This window comes from Cynocephalus volans, chromosome X (genome assembly GCF_027409185.1).
Source record: "Cynocephalus volans isolate mCynVol1 chromosome X, mCynVol1.pri, whole genome shotgun sequence".
In the NCBI taxonomy this organism is placed as follows: Eukaryota; Metazoa; Chordata; class Mammalia; order Dermoptera; family Cynocephalidae; genus Cynocephalus; species Cynocephalus volans.
Window position 1 is genome coordinate 132,412,794 of NC_084478.1, and position 7,651 is coordinate 132,420,444.

Below are 7,651 nucleotides of genomic sequence, written 5' to 3' on the forward strand. Positions count from 1 at the left end.
GCTTTGGACTGATTACCCTAATGTTTAGAGCTTCTTTCTTTGGAATCCCAACTGGCCCCATTTTGGGATTGTTTGGGGCAGTCCCTTGTGAGAACTCCCCTGCTGCAACTTTTGGGGCAACTCTAGACACGGATTCAGCCAGTTGGAACACAGGTAAATGTATTTTTGTTCTTTTGAAAACAACTCAGAACAACTCCATTCCCCTACTTTGTGTACATTTATATTATAATTCTATTTATTTATTTATTTATTTTATATTTTGTCTATTTCATGACCGGCGCTCAGCCAGTGAGTGCATCAGCCATTCCTATATAGGATCCGAACCCGCTGCGGGATCGGTGCCACGTTCCCAGCCCCGCACTCTCTCAAGTGCTCCACATGCTCTGCCCATAATTCTATTTATTTAAAATGTCACTTTTTACATCTACCTGGAGAGACCACACGCTTGTATTGCCCAAAAAAGAATTATTTCTGCCCCTTTCTTTCCCCCTTTCGTTTGTTTCTAAGTACCTGTAGTTAAAATGGTTGCTAAGAATTTTGATTCTAAGGCACTTACAAGTTAGATCTTCAAGGTTCTGATTACATTCTATTTGCTTAAATCAAGACCAAAGTTATATAAGTCAAGTTTTAATCAAAAAAGGATTTTTCCCTTCCAAATTGTTAATAACTTCTTCCTAATTAGTTTGACTAGCAACCTCTTTTGAAAGCGTACTGGCATGTGTTATTCATTGTAGAAAACTTTAGAAGGCAAGACCACACCCAGAAACTGCTAGATTACTTTAAAATGCTGAAGCTGCTGCACTCCTCACAAGACTATATTTATAATTTTTCAGCCAAAACTAATATGCGCAACGGAAACCTACCTTGGGTCAACATATTTTTTGGTAGACAGTTTCTAAAGATTTTTTAATAAATCAAAGTAATTTCTTTATATTAGAACAATTAATTTCTGGTTTATGCCTTTGAAATATTTCAAATGTACTTTTTTGTTTGTTTGTTTTGACAGTTTTTAAAATCGAAGCATAAATGATTACATATATTTGTGGGGTACAGAATTGAATATCAATACATGTGTACAATATGTGGTGATCAAACCAGGATAATTAGTATACTCAGGTTCACAAAACATAATCAATCTCTGTGACTCTTAACTAATTTCTCACTAAGCCCTCTCTCTCCTCCCCCTTTCTCACCTCTAACAACCATAGTTCTGTTCTCTTTTATTTGAATGTTCAATGTATTATTGTGATTCTTTCTTTCTTTTCTTTCTTTCTTTATTTCAGCTCCCACTAATGGGTGAAGACATGCTATTTTTCTTTCTGTGTTTGGCTTATTTCACTTAACGTAATTTTCTCTAAGTTTATTCATGTTGCTGTAAATGGCAGAATGAAATGTACTTTTAAGAAAAATGCTCTCTGTGAGATTAATTTTAGAAGATCTGTCTTTAAAAACCTAGACTGTGGGTAAATTATGATCTGTAGAGAAGTTTTGCTTATTTCTTCTACCTCATGCCACCACCCTGCCTTAATATGTGTGGCACATGAAAGAAGTAGAGACACGTTAAAAAAAATAGTGTATATGACTCTAGAAAACATCATCCACTTCTGGGAAAGGCATTCTCTCTTTTTTTCTTCTTCCAGGCAGCTTGAGCATGAAAAAAAATGTTCTTTGTTGGTATGTGTCAGACGAGATGTGTAGATTGTAGGAGGGATTTGTGCAGAGCACTCTCTGGCATTCAGTTTCGTCTGTGGCCAGAGCAGAAAAGGGGTCAGGACTGGGTCTGACGGTGTCCTAGAGCTTATTCGTACAGACACTGTAGTTCTGAGGCTGCTTAAAGTATTGAGAAACCTAATATTTAAGAAAAGGAAGGTGGTCAACACTGGGAGACGAGAATTTTCGGTTTCAAAACCACCCTGTGCGAATGGCAATGGGCATACACAGGTACGTTCTTGGATGTTTTAGACTCCCAAGAGGGCCTGGGGCCTCTGTTGTAGCAATGACATCCTTCTCTCTGTGAAAGGCCCACATTACATGCCACCAGTTTGCTGACATTTGACAACCACAAGTGAGGAAGGAAGGAGGAAGAAAGGAACAAAAATTAACAGACACCATGGCATACTTACTGAAAAAAATAGAGCCTCCCTTCATACTGGGAACATATAAGCACTATGAAACTGACCTTTGATTAACACTTATGAGAGGACATTCTGCTGTAACCATCGTATCTTATCTGCAGTCGTTGAAATCACTTCATTGCATGACTGTGGTGGCAAGTAATCACTTTTAACATAAAACTCCATTAAAGGAGTCTCGGGCCTGCCCATGGCTCACATGGGAGAGTGATGGGTGGTGCTGATAACAACAAAGCCATGGGTTTGGATCTCTATATGGGGATGGCCGGTTAGCAAACTTGGGAGAGCGTGGTGCTGACACCACCAAGTCAAAGGTTAAGATCCCCTTAGCAGTCATCTTTTAAAAATAAAATAAATAAAAAATAAAGGAGTCTCATATTACTAAAGATTATTCAAAAAGAAAGGTTCAACTGAGAAGCACTTAATGCTTTCAAGAAGTGGGCTTGGCTTCTTTATTCCCCCAAACTGATTATTATTATTATTATTATTATTATTTTCTATTCTGGTAGTTTCATATTGAGGATATTGACTAAGAAGTTATTAATGAGATAGAAATAAAACACATGTAGTTTAGAGGACAAAAGTCCTTACTGTAGAAGGCCAAAGCCTGGACCAAAGTCCTGTAGTTTAGGAGGCCAAAGCCTCTAGTTTAGGGGGCCAAAGCCCAACCCTTTAGGAAAATATGTAGAAATGCTAAGATCAAGAAAGATCTGAATACTTTCACAGGACTAAAGCCTTTGATGTAGAAAAGAGAATTGAAACACAGTGAAAAGTGATTGCTCTGGGGGCAGTTGCCCTTGGTGCAGCTAAACCCAAATGATGGGAAGGATCTTCAAGGATATTCTGCTAGTTAGTGTTAGGGGGAAATTCTGTATCTTGCCCTAAGCTGTTTCTTTGAGTTTCTTGGGGAGTTAGGCACTTTGGTGTTTATCTCATTGTTTCTTTTTGTATGTCACATAGCTTAGTTTCATGACTCCTTTTGATGGTAAATTGCTTCAGCTATTTTAGGTTACAACTGCTTTAACGAACATTGTCACATAGCCAATTTGTTTATGTTTTCACTATGATTGATTAACCACTTGTTTTTCTTCTGTAACTTTCCTGTCTTTATAATAAAAACTGAGCAAAAACTGACTCGGGGCTGTGCCTGGGCTCTCCTCACTTGAAGGAGTTTTCCCTTGGTGCAGTCCCTTCGTGTTTCTCATTATTCTGAATACATGGGCTCTGAGTAATCTTTTGTCTAACTCACCCTGCAAGAGGTGATAGTTTCGCACAAAAAAGATAAAATGAACAAAGCCAAGGTACAACTGCTTTTTTTCCAATGGTATTAAATTCTGGAAGAAGACTGCTCAGAGAATCATTGTTTTTTTTTTTGACCGGTAAGGGGATCGCAACCCTCGGCACAGTGTTGTCTGCACCACACTCAGCCAGTGAGTGCACCGGCCATCCCTATATAGGATCCAAATCCGTGGCCTTGGTGCTAGCAGCGCCGCACTTTCCCGAGTGAGCCATGGGGCTGGCCCAAGAATCATCTCTTTACTCTTTTTTGAGCAACACTAAACCAAAAGTCCCCTTTTTAGTGTGTAATCAGCGGGAAGCAGTGTTCTCTTGAGGATGGTGAAGGGGACAAAATACATTCGAAGGACCGTTAGTCGGCTTACGAGCTGGGGAACGTACCATATACCTCTTGGCCCTGGGGAGGGGAGAAAAGGAAGAGCATATTTCTGGTCTTGATGGAGTCTCCTCTTGTGTTTCTTTTGAGGCAGCAGGACATTTGGGTCAGAGTGGCTTCTATGCTCCAACGTCCTCCCCGAAAAGGTTGGACAGTAAACAGAATTTGGAGTATATTGCATGAATGTTTGGCTGCCTTCTCATAAAACCCTGTCAGTAGCCTCTTAGGAAGTTTCTCTTAGAGTGTGGTGTGTAAACTGAACTTGTCAGCATGAATGGAACTCAGCCTCATCTGGAAACCTAGCTCTCTCACTACAGACTGGCCTCGCCCCTTCTTGCTCATATTAGTGCTTCTGAAGGATGGAGATGGGGATGGCATGATGGAGAAGAATGTATGGGTCAGTGCAAACTTGTCATGGCACTTAGGAAACTACTGTGATGTGAGGGCCTATTAATGGTGACTCAGGGATGTCACCTCCCCTTTATTCTGTTTCAAAGTTTTCCTTAAAAATGTCCACCTGTACCCCACTAACCTCAATTGGCACACAGAAGCAAATGTATTGAGAATTCACCTCTTTATTGATAATAGAAGTGTGGAGGAGGTAAGGGTAGCATGGCAGCCCAGTATCAGCAGCACCAGAAGAACCCATTTCAAATCTGGCTCCTGAAGAAGGATAAATTCTAGGGCCCATCCAACAGTATGATGACCAGATGTTCCAGGGGAAGACGTGGTGGTGCATTTCTGCTGTCCTCTGATTTCTCCTACACTTGGCCCTCTTATTCTTAAACCAAACCTACAATGAGAGGGAAAAAACGATTGGTTTAGTATATTGAACAGTTAATGTCATAATAGAAAAAACACAACATGCAACTTTATATGCCACTGAGATTTTAAAATGCATCGTGAGTGTTCCGCCCTGTTTCCATCCTGCGGGCAGGCTTCTGGGCCCGCGGCGGTCACTGGCGGGGTCAGCAAGATAAGAAGTCTTGTGTGAAATGTGGTGGTTTCAGCAAGGCCTCAGTTTCCTTCCTTCAGCCCTTGTAATTTGGACATCTGCTGCTTTCATATTTTCATATATTACTGCAATAACACTCCACCATGTCGACCCTGCATTGCCTTATATCAGTGACACTGGTACAGTAGCTCCAGGAAAATGTTTGTTTGGGGCAATGCTAAATATCGCTGCAGTTTTATGCATTGCTACCATTTATGTTCGTTATAAGCAAGTTCATGCTCTGAATCCTGAAGAGAACCATATCATCAGATTAAACAAGGCTGGCCTTGTACTTGGAGTACTGAGTTGTTTAGGACTTTCTATTGTGGCAAACTTCCAGTGTTGACTTGCTCGTCAATTTTGCACAGTGGCAGTTTTGGCACTGATGTAGTACAGAAACTCCATTGGAACCCTGAGGACAAAGGTTATGCACTTCACATAATCAGTACTGCAACAGAATGGTCTATGTCATTTTCCTTCTTTGGTTTTTTCCTGACTTACATCCGTGATTTTCAGAAAATTTCTTTACGGGTGGAAGCCAATTTACATGGATCAACCCTCTATGACACTGCTCCTTGCCCTATAAACAATGAACGAACACGACTACTTTCCAGAGATTTATGATGAAAGGATAAAATATATCTGGATGATTATGATTCTCAGGGATTGAGGAAAGGCTCACAAAAGTTACTCATTCTGCTCTGAAATTTTCAACCAGTTCATCAAGGCCGACAGTGACACTGCTGAATACTGATAAGTAGGAAACATGAAATAAGCATTTCATAAGGTATTTTAAAGGATATCATGAAGAAAACTATTGAAAAACATTTATTCCTATACTTTTTTATCCCAGAAAATAAAACCAAAGGACTACAGTACAAAAAAAAATAAATAGAAATAAAAATAAAATGCATCGTGAGAAGATATTTCCTTTTTTAAAAACATTAATTTTTTTCATTGTACATGATTATGGGATACAACTTGTTGCTTCAGTGCATGCGTATATGGTATAATGATCTAATCAGACTAGTTAGCATATCTTTTACTTAAATGTTTATCATTTCTTCATGGTTATAACATTCAAGATCCTTTTTTGTGGCTATCTCGAAATATACAGTATTATTAGTTATTGTCACTCTAGAGCACCAGAACTTCTCTTATTTTTTATTTTTTAAATTTTTATTGAATCAAAATGATTGTACATATTTTGGGGGTTCAACATTGAGATATGTTGATCAAATAATATTACTAGCATATATATTGTTACAAATCATAATTATTCTTTATGCCCCTTGTCCAATATCACCCCACCCCTTCTCCCTTCCCCCTCCCCCCTCTAATTACCCTAGATTTCTTCTCTCCTTCTGGAAGAATAATGGTTACTCTGGTGATTTGTTGCCTAGATGATCTGTACAATGCTGAAAGGTGTGATGAGGTCCCCCAATATTATCATAGAGCAGATGCTTCTTCTGTCACTCTGAAATGGGCTTTCGGAAGAGAGACATCCTCCTCTTTTCTTGATCTCAGCTGGTGACTTATCCTTGTGAAAATGCCCTCCAGTGGCTGGTGGACCATCTGCGTGTTGGTTGTGGCTTCCAGCTGCTTTCGTGGCAGCCATGGTTATTGTGGTGGCTGTGGTGGGCCACACACATGGAGGTGATGTTTTTGGTATACTCCTTCAGTGCTGGTGGTGTGCCTGGTTATGGGAGGGGGTCCCGGTCCCCAACTCCAAGCCTCAGGTCCATGAGCAGACCCCGAGGTACTGGCATGGTGTGTCTGGTTGTGGGAGGGGGGTCTAGTCCTCTTCTCCATGCTTTGGTTCCCCTGGCAGGACCTGGGTGCTGGCGCATTGTGCCTGGTTGTGGGAAGGGGCTCCGGTCCCCTTCTCCATGCTTTGGGTCCCCAGGCAGGCTCCAAGGCACTGGCATGGTGTGTTTGGTTGTGGGAGGGAGATCTGGTCCCCTTCTCCAGCCTCAAGTCGCCAGGCAGGCCCCGTGGTGCTCGTGTGGAGTACCTGGTTGTGCTAGTGGGGTCCGGTCCCCTTCTCCATGCCTTGGGTTCCTGGGTGGGTCCCAAATCACTGGCAGAGTGTGTCTGGGTTTGGGAGGGAGGTCCAGTCCCCTTCTCCAAGCCTCGGGTCCCTGGGTGAGCCCTGAGGCACTGGTGTGGTGCCTGGTTATGGGAGGTGTGGTCTGGTCCCCAGCTTCATGCCTCGGATCCCCAGGCAGGCCCCGAGGTACTGATGCAGCACTTCATTTTGTGAGGGGAGTCCGGTCCCAAGCTGCATGCCTTGGTTCCTTGGGCAGACCCCGAGGTGCTGGCATGGTGTGCCTGGCAGTGGGAGGGGGTTCTGGTCCCCTTCTCCATGACTTGCATCCCCAGGTAGGCCCTGAGGACCTGGTGCAGTGTGCCTGGTTGTGGGAAGGGGGTTTCGTTCCTGGGCTTCAGGCCTCAGGTTCCTGGGCAGGCCCCTAGGTGCCTGGTGGTGTGAGTAGTTGTAGGCGTGGTTCCTGTCCTCAGCTCCATGCGTTATGTCCCCCGGTGGGCCCCAAGGCACTGGTGGTGTGCCTGGGACAGAACTAATTTTTTGACCTCTGCTTACTTCTAAGATGGGGGGACTTCCTGTGGGCACCAATATTTGAGCTGTGTGGTTAAGATAAATTGTGGTGTTGCTACTGTTTTCCTAGGGAAGGCTTTTTGTGCAGCTCAGGGTTTAATGGTTGATCTTATAGGTCTTTCTGGCTTTCCAGAGACTGGGTGCACCTGGCTTGTTTAGAAACTCTGATCTGGGCCTGAATTTTTTCAACAGACTGCACCCCATGCAATTCTGCATTCCTGACCAGTCTCCTCTGA

At 42.6% G+C, this 7,651-nt stretch overlaps 1 pseudogene; it reads left to right on the forward strand.

The window, feature by feature from the left end:
• Positions 1–4,781: 4,781 nt before the first annotated feature.
• LOC134367422 (DNA damage-regulated autophagy modulator protein 2-like) lies at positions 4,782–5,603 on the forward strand (annotated as a pseudogene).
• The last annotated feature ends 2,048 nt before the right edge of the window (positions 5,604–7,651 follow it).